Here is a 12,381-nt window from a genome sequence, read left to right as displayed (position 1 = left end):
ATTGAGTACATATATACTACTATGAAAATAATACAATATATTCTTCATTCATGTTCTTCTACCAAAGAAAACATAGACCTTTTCACTTATATAGAGCAGGTGATCATATATCATATCTCAGTGTAAATTACCAAGTCAAGCTTTAATGTTCTTTACATATATAAGGATATACATCTACTTCTATTTCTTGACTCCATCACTGCCAAACTTAGATGCAGAAATGTCTAAAATAGGTTCTATAGGGCTCAAGTTACAATAAAAAAGAAATGTTTGGCAGATAAAATAAGGGATACCAAGTTCAATATGTCTCTGATAAACAATGAATACCTATTTATTGTAGCTATATCCTATGCAAAATATTTTTAGTATATCCATGTCCCAAGCATTATGTGGAGCATACTTATATACTACATAATTAATCATTATTTATCTGAAATTCAAACTTAACTGGGTACCCTGCATTTTTATTTGCAAAATCTAGTAACTATGAAAGGAATACAGACATTATTCTGAAGGAAACACACAAATATTTCAACAATTATACCTTATATTTCAATTGAAAAATAAATGGCTCTCCAGTCCCCTAGGAAGGCAAGGCTAACCCACAGAGAATTTTATGTATATGGAAATTAAAAAGAATTCTATCTTCCTCCAAATCTAGATTGTATCTACTGCTCTTGGCATGTTTTCCATTCTGATATAAATCTCATAAGTAACTGACTCTTAGGAAATCTCTAAGAGTTACAGGTTAGGAGGTAGTGTTAAATATAAAAAGTTGGAGGCATTGTGAACAACTGCCCTACCCACCAGAGGTCTAACAAATTCATATTAAAATAAATAAACATATATATATATATATATATATATATATATATATATATATATATATATATATATATATATATATCCTTACCTTCTGATTAATAGCTAATTGAAGTGGATGGGGGTACCACATTCAACCAAAATTTCTTCTCTAGATATTTGGAGTTTGAACCATATTCATTTTCTTTGTGGGACTGGACCTGAAATATGCAAAACCATGGCCATTTGGTTGGGTTTGCACTTGCCCATGCGCTGCCTTTGAGAAACTAGAAAAAGTCACCCTTCTAGGACAACTTAACCTTAAGAGATCACATGCCTGGCTAACAGAACTAAAGTGTATATTAACTTCCTTGGCTTGACCTCCTTGTGTGGTGAGCAAGCTATATAATGATACGAGATTGTCGGGCCATTTTATGCCAAGCAAAACAGAAGTAGAGCAAGTGAGTATATAGCAAGTTGAGAGAAGGAGTAAGATTATATTAGCTCTCTTGCGTTACTCCATTTCTAAATTTCAAATCTCTGAGACAGAGGTTTATTTTTATCATTGTGTGTCGTAAAATATTATTGAATCTTTATAGTAAATTACTCCATTTTACTTATGGTAGGTCAAGCTCATTCCTCTACACTTGAAAAAAAAATTTACTTAATTACATAAATACAGGTTTTAAAGTACTTAATCGGCAGATCCTGAGAAGATTCTAGCAATAATCTATATTGAATTTACACTTGGATACACCATAGTGCCTTCCTTTTACTTCTGACTTATCTATTTCAGAAGCTGACATATCCTTCAGTGAACAAAAAGGATTGCTTTCAGTAGCATTCAGAATGAATTTAATTTTCATTCACTTACTAGGTATAATAAGTTCTACAGGTCAGACTACAAGCTGTGTTGTTTGATATAAAATGCCTCTTCTTTCTTTAGAGCAATTTGTAAACATAGAATTGGAGAGGTAGTAGACAAGAATCAGAAGCTTTTATATAAAAACAGCCTAATGACATTAAAGAAACAAAGGAACAGAGGAATAAACAAGAACAAGAATGAAACTACTTAATGTGTTAATAAGACCTCCCTGGGCAGCAGCCTATAGCTGATCAAACATTTTGTTTTGTGTTTCTGATTGTGAGAAACAGCTCTGCTTTTTCATAAACTGTGGCATCTTGGATCTTCACAAAGCCACTTTCACAGACATACTTTCCTTCCAGCTGGTGAAATAGGGAGTTGTGTTTTTCTGATGATGTCTTTCTATGCTTTTGTGTGAGGGGCAAACTCATTCTAGCCCACAGTTCACTGCAGATGTCTTTTGAATGGTCATATGTTGACAAGTGCCTATTTTACACAAGATTGTCCAGAGGATGTCCCCACCATTGTTTGGTGTGGGGTAGATAGTTTTCCTTCTTAAAGTGACAATCATAGTTTGGGCATAAAGAAATATGTGGCTAACAGAAATGATCATTTCTTGAATCTGAGCTAAGAAATTTAGAATGGGTTAACATATCAATATGTATATTTTTGTGCATATACTTGACCTCATTCTGTATCAACAAAAATCCCAAGAATAAGTTTAACTTCATTGGATTGATACATAGTCACACATGAAACAAAAATTTTAATTTTTTGCTGGTGACTGTCTAATTTATGCATCTTTGTGGTGGCAACTGTCTAATTTATGCATCTTTGGTGGTATCTTATATTATATTCTATTCTTAGCACAGGCTTTAGAATCCAAGAGACCTGAATCAAATGACAGCTCTCTCTGCCTTCTAGTAGTATGACCTTACGAAGGTACCCACACTGTTAAGTGAATCATATTTGCTCAAATGTACAATAGATATAAGAAGACTTTTCAAGGTTGTTGAAAGGATTATAAATGATATATATAGTGATTAGCAAAGTGTTTGGCACATAACAGATGCTAAATAAACAATAGTTGTTATGGGAGGAGTATAGATGAGCCTGGAAATTTATTTTAGGGACTCGTTTTTTAATTTGGCCTAATTTTTAACATAGAAGGTGACTAACAGTAACCTAGAAGACTGGAGAAGCGAGCTGGTGGTTTGGAGAAAAAGTCTCGGTAGGTGAAACAATTAGGAGACCATTTTAGTCACTGAGCACTGAGATAATAGATTCCCTCTATGATAAAGGCATATAACTGGGAATGAATTAATTTAACAGGCATTTTTAGTACAGATTTTTAAAAACAGAATCTGTAGTATGTGGTACTGTTGAAAATGGGGTATATAACAAAGAGATCAAACAGTACTCCAAGGATTAAATGTGAATAAACGGGGAAGTAGTACCATTAACAGAAATTGAAACTTTGGGAAGGATATGCTTTGGCATCAAAGCAGGAAGTGCGATATAAGAATGAGCAACTCTGGAGAGCTAGGGGGGCTAGGGACCATGACGTGAGCGCTATGTGTGTGCAGACAAGAGACAGGGGTTTTGGCAGTGCTGTCTATTCTAACGTAGTAGGTAAGGACTAGAGTTGAAAGAGAAAAGGAAGGAAAAACGAGGCAGAAAAATCAGTAATGTAGGAACAGTTCATAACATTAGGAAAACCAGGAGAACTGGAATCGAGGTCCAAGGAAGACTGTTTCAAGAAAGGGAGGTTATTGGCTCTGTAAATTTCTACAAATTCCCATGGTGGCAAGGTTTGGATCAAGGTCCCTGGATTTGGTTGCTGGGAGTCCTTTGTTATTAGCAGGATCCTTAGAGTGGTAGAGAAATGGAAGCCAGTTGCACAGACTTAAACAGATGGCAGTTGTGGCTACTGATAGAAGCCATATGAATGTGAGTTCATATTTTATGTTGAATTCCTTTATATTTCTGAGGTTTACCTGGAATCTGGCTTTGTTGGAAGTGCCTGGAATGAAATTCAAGAAGTAGAATTTGAAAATGTGCTTAGGAAATGAGAACGGCTGGAAACATTTAAGGGAAAGTGCTTGCCTTTCATCACTGGAATATCTAGTGAGAATTTAAGACTTTATCATTAATTTCCCCTCTGCCTAAAAATTGAGTCATATTTGCAGATCGTAACCCAGAGAAGCCCTGAGATTAAAGAAGAAACTAATTTGGAGAATGGGATGCCAGAATCAGGGTAAAGCAAAAACTGAAAATGAGGTCTACAAGGGAGAGAGGCAAGACTGGTTTAGCCAAATCTCTGAGCAGGAGGTGATAGCTAATAAGCAGTAAAGTTAAAAAAGAGCCACCTAGCTCTCTGGAAAAGCAGTTGTTGACTGGCTAATATTATTTTCCACTTAGGAAATTAGTGTAGCTAATTAGTGAAGTAGGAAATTCAGCTTGTTTTTCCCTGAAGACTAATGACTTCTGCAGTCCATTTGTTCACTCCACACTGCTCCTCCCATTAAAAAGCAGCCAAACCTAAGAAGCTAAGTATTTTCAGTTATCCACTTGAAAAATATAAAGTGTATCTATATGAGTTTCTAGCTATGGCATGTAAAATGAATAAAAATATGGAAGATAATATATAGTAATTAGAAATACAGGCTCTGGGACATTGCTTACCTGGGTTTGATTCCTTTGGACACACACAGGTCTGTTTCTGTTTCCTCATCTGTAAATTGAAGTAACAGAAAACCATCCCAGTGGGGTGTGAGTCACATAGTGAACACACAACAAATGCTGCCTATTATTATTATGTTAGACCCTCCTGAGTACAATATTTGAATTGGTCCTTGTTTCCAGTGAGAAATAAAGTTATTTAAACATTTACTGACCCAGTTTTCTCATCCATAAGATCAGAAGTACCATGTTTCTTACATGATTACTATGAAATTATGTCAAACAAAGAATTTTTATTACTATTCCTCCATCCTATTACCCCATCACAAAACAAGGAAATCTCAAGATAGAGACACAGAGTTAATAAATTCTAAACCTCCTTTTGATTTTGGAACCTACATTCCAATTCCCAAATACAAATGCAAACGTTTAATCTCTTATAGCATTCGTTGCTTTTATTATGCAAATAAAATGTATTAAGTGAGGGGACATCCAAAAATACTGGAAAAAAAATCATTCATATTCCTACTCCCAAAGATAATTAAAATGAAAATTTAGGAAGTTGTCCTTTGAGAATTGTCTATCCATCCATCCATCCAAACCAAACATAAAAACCTGGATTAGCTAAACTAAACTAAACTGGGTTAAAATAAACTCTTAGTAGCTTGAATTTTTAGTTAACATATTGTGACATTTTTCTATGCCAGTACTTTGCTACAGCATAATTGAATGCAATAATAGCTGCACATATTTCATTGTATGATTATGCCAGTATTTTGGAAACCATTTCCTGTGTTTATGTTATTGAACTCCTCAAAATATCTTCAGGCAACCTGTTAATAAAGCACTACAAACTCATTACAATAGGGAGAATACCACCTTGACAGAATCTTAGCAGTATTTCAGCATTAGGAAGTCAGGGGTGAAATATTTATAGAATTTGGAGTCTGGCCTCAAGAGGCTTAAGTCTTTCAAGAAGGGGTTGGTAAGTGGACAACATTCGTGATACAATAGTTTCAAGTTGGTGGATACTGTGAAATAAGTTTTGAAAACTCAACTGATGAGCAAGTTATTTGGCCAGGTGAGCAGACTATTGTCTTTAATAACTTGATCTGAAGAAATTTCCTAAAGCAAACTGTAAAGTTATTTATTGATTTATAGTACTATATTTCCTGGGCAGTTTTCCTAAAAAACAGGAAACAAAATCTAAGTCACACCAACATAGTCCTACAGTTTTAATTAATTCATATCAAGACAGATAGCCTCAATTGTCAATGCATTTTGTATTATCTTAATAATAATTCCCTAAATATATTTTAAATATTCATTTATCTCTTGTTTCAGCACAACCACCTAAATCCAGCCTGTCACTTTTTCTTACCTTGTCTTTTAAACTGATTGCTTCAAATTTGCTAACATTCATTTTTCTACAAGGCAGCTAGAATGAACTTTTTGATACAGAGTATCATATTCATTTTTAAATCCTTTTAGTGTTTCCATACTCTTCTTCAGATAGCCTCTTTGGGACACTCCTACAACCTCATTTTGCTCACTGTACCCTAAGCACACTGAACCTCTTTTGGTTCCTTGAATTTGCCATGTTCCATTTCCAGAATGTTTTCCCTGTACTTTCTAGCTTTTATCTATTTAATTCCTATTTACCCTTCAGATCTCATTTTGTTCATCCTTTGCTTACCCTACCAAGACAAATATTATATATTCTCATAGCTCCCTATTTGTTTATATTATTTAATATTTTAAACAAATAATTAATTTAATGCCTATCTACCCTACTCAAAAGTAAGCCCTATTAAAAGTAGGTACACAATTAATTTTTTTCTACATTGTGCCTGGCCTAATGCACAAACACAATTTATAGAATAAATGTTGGAAAATTAATGGTACAATTTACATTTAAACTGCAAGAGTTCTTTGTTTTGTTTTCTATGTACTTTGATAACCCACCCAATTGCCTCCACCTTCAAAAACACCTTATCACTCTTAATTTGAGGACACCATTTCTTTGTTACATGAACCAAGTACTTGTGGAACATAAGTGTTGCTCACAAATAAACTCCTAATTGAAGTGTGTTTGTTTTTTCTTTTTCAGACATAATAATGAAATAGAAAAGTATTAAAAAACGGGAGTTTAGAGAGAAACATGCATGGCCCTTTGCAATAGTATTGCTTTAGCTTCCAGAATCTCTAAAGATCTGTTTCTCATACTGAATGGGAACTCGTGTGTGTGTGTGTGTGTGTGTGTTAACTTTTACTTTTTCTGGCTGGAGTTGGTCCATTCTACAGCATAGCTAACTCTCAATTACCAAACTAATGAAAACTGGCATAATATAGAAAAATAATTTATGTTCATAACCCAAATCACTTATTCCCATTCACTCATGAATTGTAATTTCATTAATAAGCTTTGAGTTTTAGTGATACTTGATATTTGTACAGGATTTTTGATTTAAGAATTTTTACATATTTTGTTTTGGATAGGGTAGGCTAACCTACAGAAACAAACAGGAGCCTCAAAATTCAGTTCCTTTAAGAACAAGAAGCTTATTTCTTTGGTCTACACCAGGGGTTCCAGTTTATTGTCAGCTCTGCTCTTAATGAAGTCATTCAGAGAGTGACTCCTGCGGTATTTACAAGACTGCCTTAGGAACTGCCAGTCCAGTTTTTCAGGATATGTGAAGTACACTAAAGAACATGCATGGGGCAGGGATTGTAGGGGAAACCTAAGTGGTATACATCACTTCTCCTCACTTCCTTTGCCAAGAACTTAATCTGGAGGCAGGGGAGTCTGGTAGATGTATCCTACCTATGTGATCAGCTCCAACCTATTTCTGTAGAAAAAGGATAGAGCAGATTTAGGTGAGTAGGTTTAGCCACATGCATCTCATTAGGCAAATGGATTTTTCTAAAACCTCTTCTCATTCTGCTTTTTGAAGGAATGAATGAGTACATCTATAACCAACTTCTGGGAGGCAAATAAACAGAGAGAAAATAAGGCATATCAGAATCCTTGATGATTTAGAAAATGAAATAGTAAAATCTGAATAATAACTTGTACTAAGTTTTGAAAATAAAGAATGATGGGGAAGGGTGCAGTCCTCCTCTAAAGCTACATGAATTAAGAAGAAAACTGGCACAGGAATAGACAGATTAATAGAACATAATAGAGAGTAATTATGCAATCCCATGTATAAATGGATATATGATTTTTTAACAAAAAAGTTTTTTAAATAAGTGGGAAAAATTAACTCTTCAGTTAAAGCATTGGCAAACCTGCTTTGTATCATTCATAACAGTACATTTTAAATAGGTTAAAATATTAATCATAAAAGAATAAAAATATTAGAAGAAAATATAGGTAAATATATTTACAACCTTAGGAATAAAAAGGCTTCTTAAAATATAAGAAACAGACAAAAACAGAACATGCAAGGCCTTTAAAAACATGTAAACTATTTTGGTCTCTATTTCAAGATGACCAGAGAAGTGATTGAAATACTCTAGCAAAGGAACGGTGTGGTCAGATTGTTTTCAAAAGATCCTTCTCTCTGGTATGTGGAAGGGATGGAAGAGAGCATCAGAGTTAATGAAGTTAGGAGGCTGTTTTGGCCAGCCTGGTTGAGAGATGATGAGTTTCATTTATAATGCCAGTGATGAAGAATGGAGAGAAGTGGATTGATAATTTGAGAAATGTTTAGGAGTCATGGTATGGGGTGGGGACAAGAGAGATGAATCTATGCAATTAAGCAGAACTGAGACCAGAACATGCCTGGTAGGGCATATAGATTTTGGACCTTTTTTCTAAAAATATATGATGAGCTAATAATGGTATCTATGCCAGGGCAGTGAATTCACTATAGAAGGGTGACTTAATGCCTTAACCCAGTAAGGAAAAGTGGTGACCTAAAGGAAGGCATTTGTAGTGGAAATGGGATGTGGTGTATGCACTTGAGGTTAACTGTGAGAATGAGGGACAGGGACTGTAATAGGTGACCCTCACGTTTCACCAAGATGTGGAGAAGGTGCAGGTCGAGAGGGAATGCAGGAGGTTAATTTTTGACAAGTTGAATCAGAGGTAGAGGCAGAATATCTGAGAGGGGAGAAGCTCAGGGAGAGACCAGAGTCAAAGATAAGATTTCAGTCATTAGCATTTTGATACCCAGCTGAGTCTTGTTCTTCCCCCTCTCCATTCTCTAAATCCTGCAAGGAAGGGGGGGGCCTATGCAACCCCTTGGGAGATTCTGTCCTTTCTCCTTCCCTCCTCTATGGCTGGTGGTCTAGGTCTGACTGGTAAAGGGATGGAAGTCTCTGCCTGTGAGGGGGAACACAGGCTTGTAATTTCTGCGCCAGAGCCGCATGCAGATCAGGCTTGAGACCAGGACTACGCCTGGAGGCACACACTGTTTCTTGTTTTTATTTTGCTTTTGTCCTGCTTCCTTCACTTCTTTACCCCTTCTCCCTGAGAGCTCTGCCTCAGTAAAACACTTGTCCAGACACCCTTGTCTGAGGATCTCCATCTGGAGAGCCAAATTTAAGACAGACAATAATCAAGATTATGAGAGTTATTAAGTTACTGGCCCAGAAAAGGCATGTAAAATAAAAACGATAGCATAAGATGGAATCCTGAGCACAAACCTTTTACCATGAAGGTTGGAGGAAAAACAGAAGAGCCCAGGAAGGAGTCTGAAGAAAAGAGGAGACAGAAATGTTTGTAGGTGGCACTGGGACTGTGAATGGAGAATATGGTTCAGACATGAAAGCAGCAGAGAAAATTCAGGGTCAAGAATATGAGACAACACAGACAAGTCAAATTATTTAAGGATCCATTATGTATAGCAGCAAAGAGGCTTCATTGCACCCTGATGAAAACTGGGCATTTTTAATATTTTGAAAGACAAAGACTAGTGATAACATATATTCATTTTTTAAGATAATAAAAGGTATTTTGAGCACCTATTTTGGTATAAGCCCTGTGCTAAAGCCCAGGTAGGGGACTGAATGACAGTTCCTCCAATGAAGTGGCCAATAGCCTGATTATGGTCCAGTGGGATGGATTGCAACAGTGGTCAGTGAAAGTCATTACTGGTGCCCACAGGGAGACTCATCATTTGCTAATCCATTTTCTCTACTTTATTAATGACTCCACTACCTCTTAAACAGTTGTTTTGATTTCTACATCATGTTTCATGTAATTTTCTGCTGCAGTCCTTTTAGCAGAGTGTTAGGTATGCAGGCATGTTCGTGAAGAATAATGTGCTAATAATATTTGGAAGTAATAGTAAGAGAGGTGCTTTTTCATTATGTGGTATCACTTATTTCCTTGTTCAATTACACATAGGAAAAAAATTTACTTCTTTCAGCATCTGATGAAACAAAGAAAATCTTTTCTGTTGTTAGCTTTTGCTGTATGAATAGTCCATTCCTTTATCTGCAGATTCACCTTGCATGAATGGGTGGTGTGGTGAATCATTACCTGCTCACTAGTAGACTGTATTTATCTCTGGCTCCACAAGGTTAAGTTATCGCACCTTGGGCAAGCAAACTGGAAAAAACAAGAGCAAGTTTCTTTGGCTTGTCAGTGTGTCTGCAGTAAAGAGTGACTATAATACAGACCCTGCAAAAATTTTCACAGAAATCTCCTTATTACTGATTGATTCTGCAGTTTGGGGAGATACGGAGATAGCATTTTTCTCTTCATTGTTTCTTGTAACTTTGTAGCAAGGGAAGTCAATGATTGTCAATATCTGCTTTGTTTACTTAAGTATTAGAAACAATCCCTTTGTGGGACTACTGAAGTCTTGTAATTTTTAATTTGAAGTGGCCAATGGAGAAAGAAGATACTTTCCATCTTCAATTCTCATGTTGTATTTGTATGTAGTGATCATTTCCAGTCTGTCTCAATCTCTTTGCTACTATTTGTCAGTTGATGATAATCACACACACACACAAAAAGGATAGGGTACATTTAGAGCAAGATCTACCTGGTCTTGGCACTAACATGACTTCATTTGATCAATCTAGGTAGTGCTAGGGCTCTGCTTACTACTTTTCATGTCCCTCCGCACCTCCCCACCCCCTCATCCTTCCTCCTTTTTTTGCTTTTACAGCCTTCCGGTGTTAAAAGGTACATTTTAAAAGAGGATAAAATTATGCATGCTTTGCTTCCATTTTAGAAAAGCAGACAAGAGCTGGAAGCAATACATTGGCAAATCTTGATTTTTGTGTGATTAATATCAATTGAGAAGCCAAATACACTGTTTATACATTTCTTTTCCATTTTGTACCTCTAAAACTCATTTTAAAGCCACATTTTTCATTTCCTTACATTGACTTGTATCTTCACAATGTGATCTAAGCATTTGAAACTTTTGGCATCTATCTTTTATTGCAACATAAAATTTAGTAAAGCCAATATGTCTAAAGAAACAGAAATTCCTCCTTTCTTTATGGACTTCAGTGGCAAGAAAATTAGCACTACATCCTTTCCCCTTGGTGTCAGTTATTAGTGTATTTTAAAAATCCATTTCTCTGCATAAGCACTTTTAATCATGGGATAATACTGTGACCATTTGATTGAAAATGTTCACCCTTAAATTAAGAAGTTTTATTGGTATGTTATCAAAACCAACTTTAAAGATTGTGATTAGATTATCTAAAAACCCCCAATAATTTGCCATTCAAAAAAATTCATTGAGAGCTAGTATGTGACAGGCACATATTCTAGTTGCTAGCAAGAGCAGCAAACAAAACAGATAATAACACATACCCTTGGGGAATTTATATTATAGTTGGGAAGTATAAACAATTAACAAGGAAAAAAAAGTTATGGAATACTAGATGGTAATAGGTATTCAAGTGTTGGGGGGGATAAAGTAGGGAATGGGAATAGAAACCATGTCTGAAAGAAGTGCCAGGGATGGCTACATAGATAGGGTGATATTTGAGAAAATATTGGAAATAGGTGAAGAAATGAAGATAGGACGATAACTAAGAGATGAACATTCTGGTAAGGCGGAACTAGCAAATGAACAGTCCCTAGTCAGGAACATGCCAGTCATATTCCAGGAAGAGTAGAGGCCAGTGTGACTGGAGTAGAATGAGGCAGGGCACAAATTAAGTTAAAAAAGCTAATGGAGTAGGAGTGGAGTGCACATCCCCTAGAACATTAAAAGCCACTTTCAGAATTTTGGTTTTTAGTCTAATTTAGATAGGAAGTCTATAGAAGGTTTTGAGCAAAGGCATGATTTATTTTGACTGAGATTTTAAAGGGGTCATTCTGGCTGTTGTGATGAGAATAGAATGAAGGTGGACAAAGGCAGAAGCAGGAGACCAGGAAGGAGGCAAGATATAATATTCCAAATGGAATTTCTGCATAACTTTAGAAGGATTATTGTCTTAAGGATGTACGAACTTCAGAAATAACTATCAATATTTTTTTCAGTAAAAGGAATATATTAGTCCAAGACACAGATTAGGGAATAGTGAAAATATAGATTTAGCAGTGTTTGCTTAAGAAGTACACATTGTCTAATAATACATCAATATTAAAATTCAGTTACATTTCCATTATTGTATCACCATTATCATAACCATTTACAATTACTGGTAGTTTAAATAACTGAGATAAATACTGTAATTATGTAGTCTCATTACTTGACTATTTAAAAAACAATTTTCTTTCCCATAGTTGTAAAATTTTGTATTAGCTTTATTTATGGTTTTAATTTTACTTTTTCTGTTTCACTTTTAGATTCAGAGAATATTAGATTATTGCATTAGAACTTGGGGGCCATATTGCTAAACATGTAAGATATAAAGATCTTTAACCCAGACCAAATTGAGGTTTTTTTGCAATTTTATGGTTCAATTATTAATATCTAGACATTGTTTCATTCCTTTATATAGTTTTTAAATATTATTTTATGTATTACTAGATTTCACACAATTTATGTGCTCTTTATGGATGGGAGTAAAAATATGTACAAAGTTTAATTTTGTTACAATAATCGTTAAAA

Source organism: Manis pentadactyla, chromosome 5 (assembly GCF_030020395.1).
Source record: "Manis pentadactyla isolate mManPen7 chromosome 5, mManPen7.hap1, whole genome shotgun sequence".
NCBI lineage: Eukaryota > Metazoa > Chordata > Mammalia > Pholidota > Manidae > Manis > Manis pentadactyla.
This window is presented reverse-complemented; position numbering follows the sequence as displayed.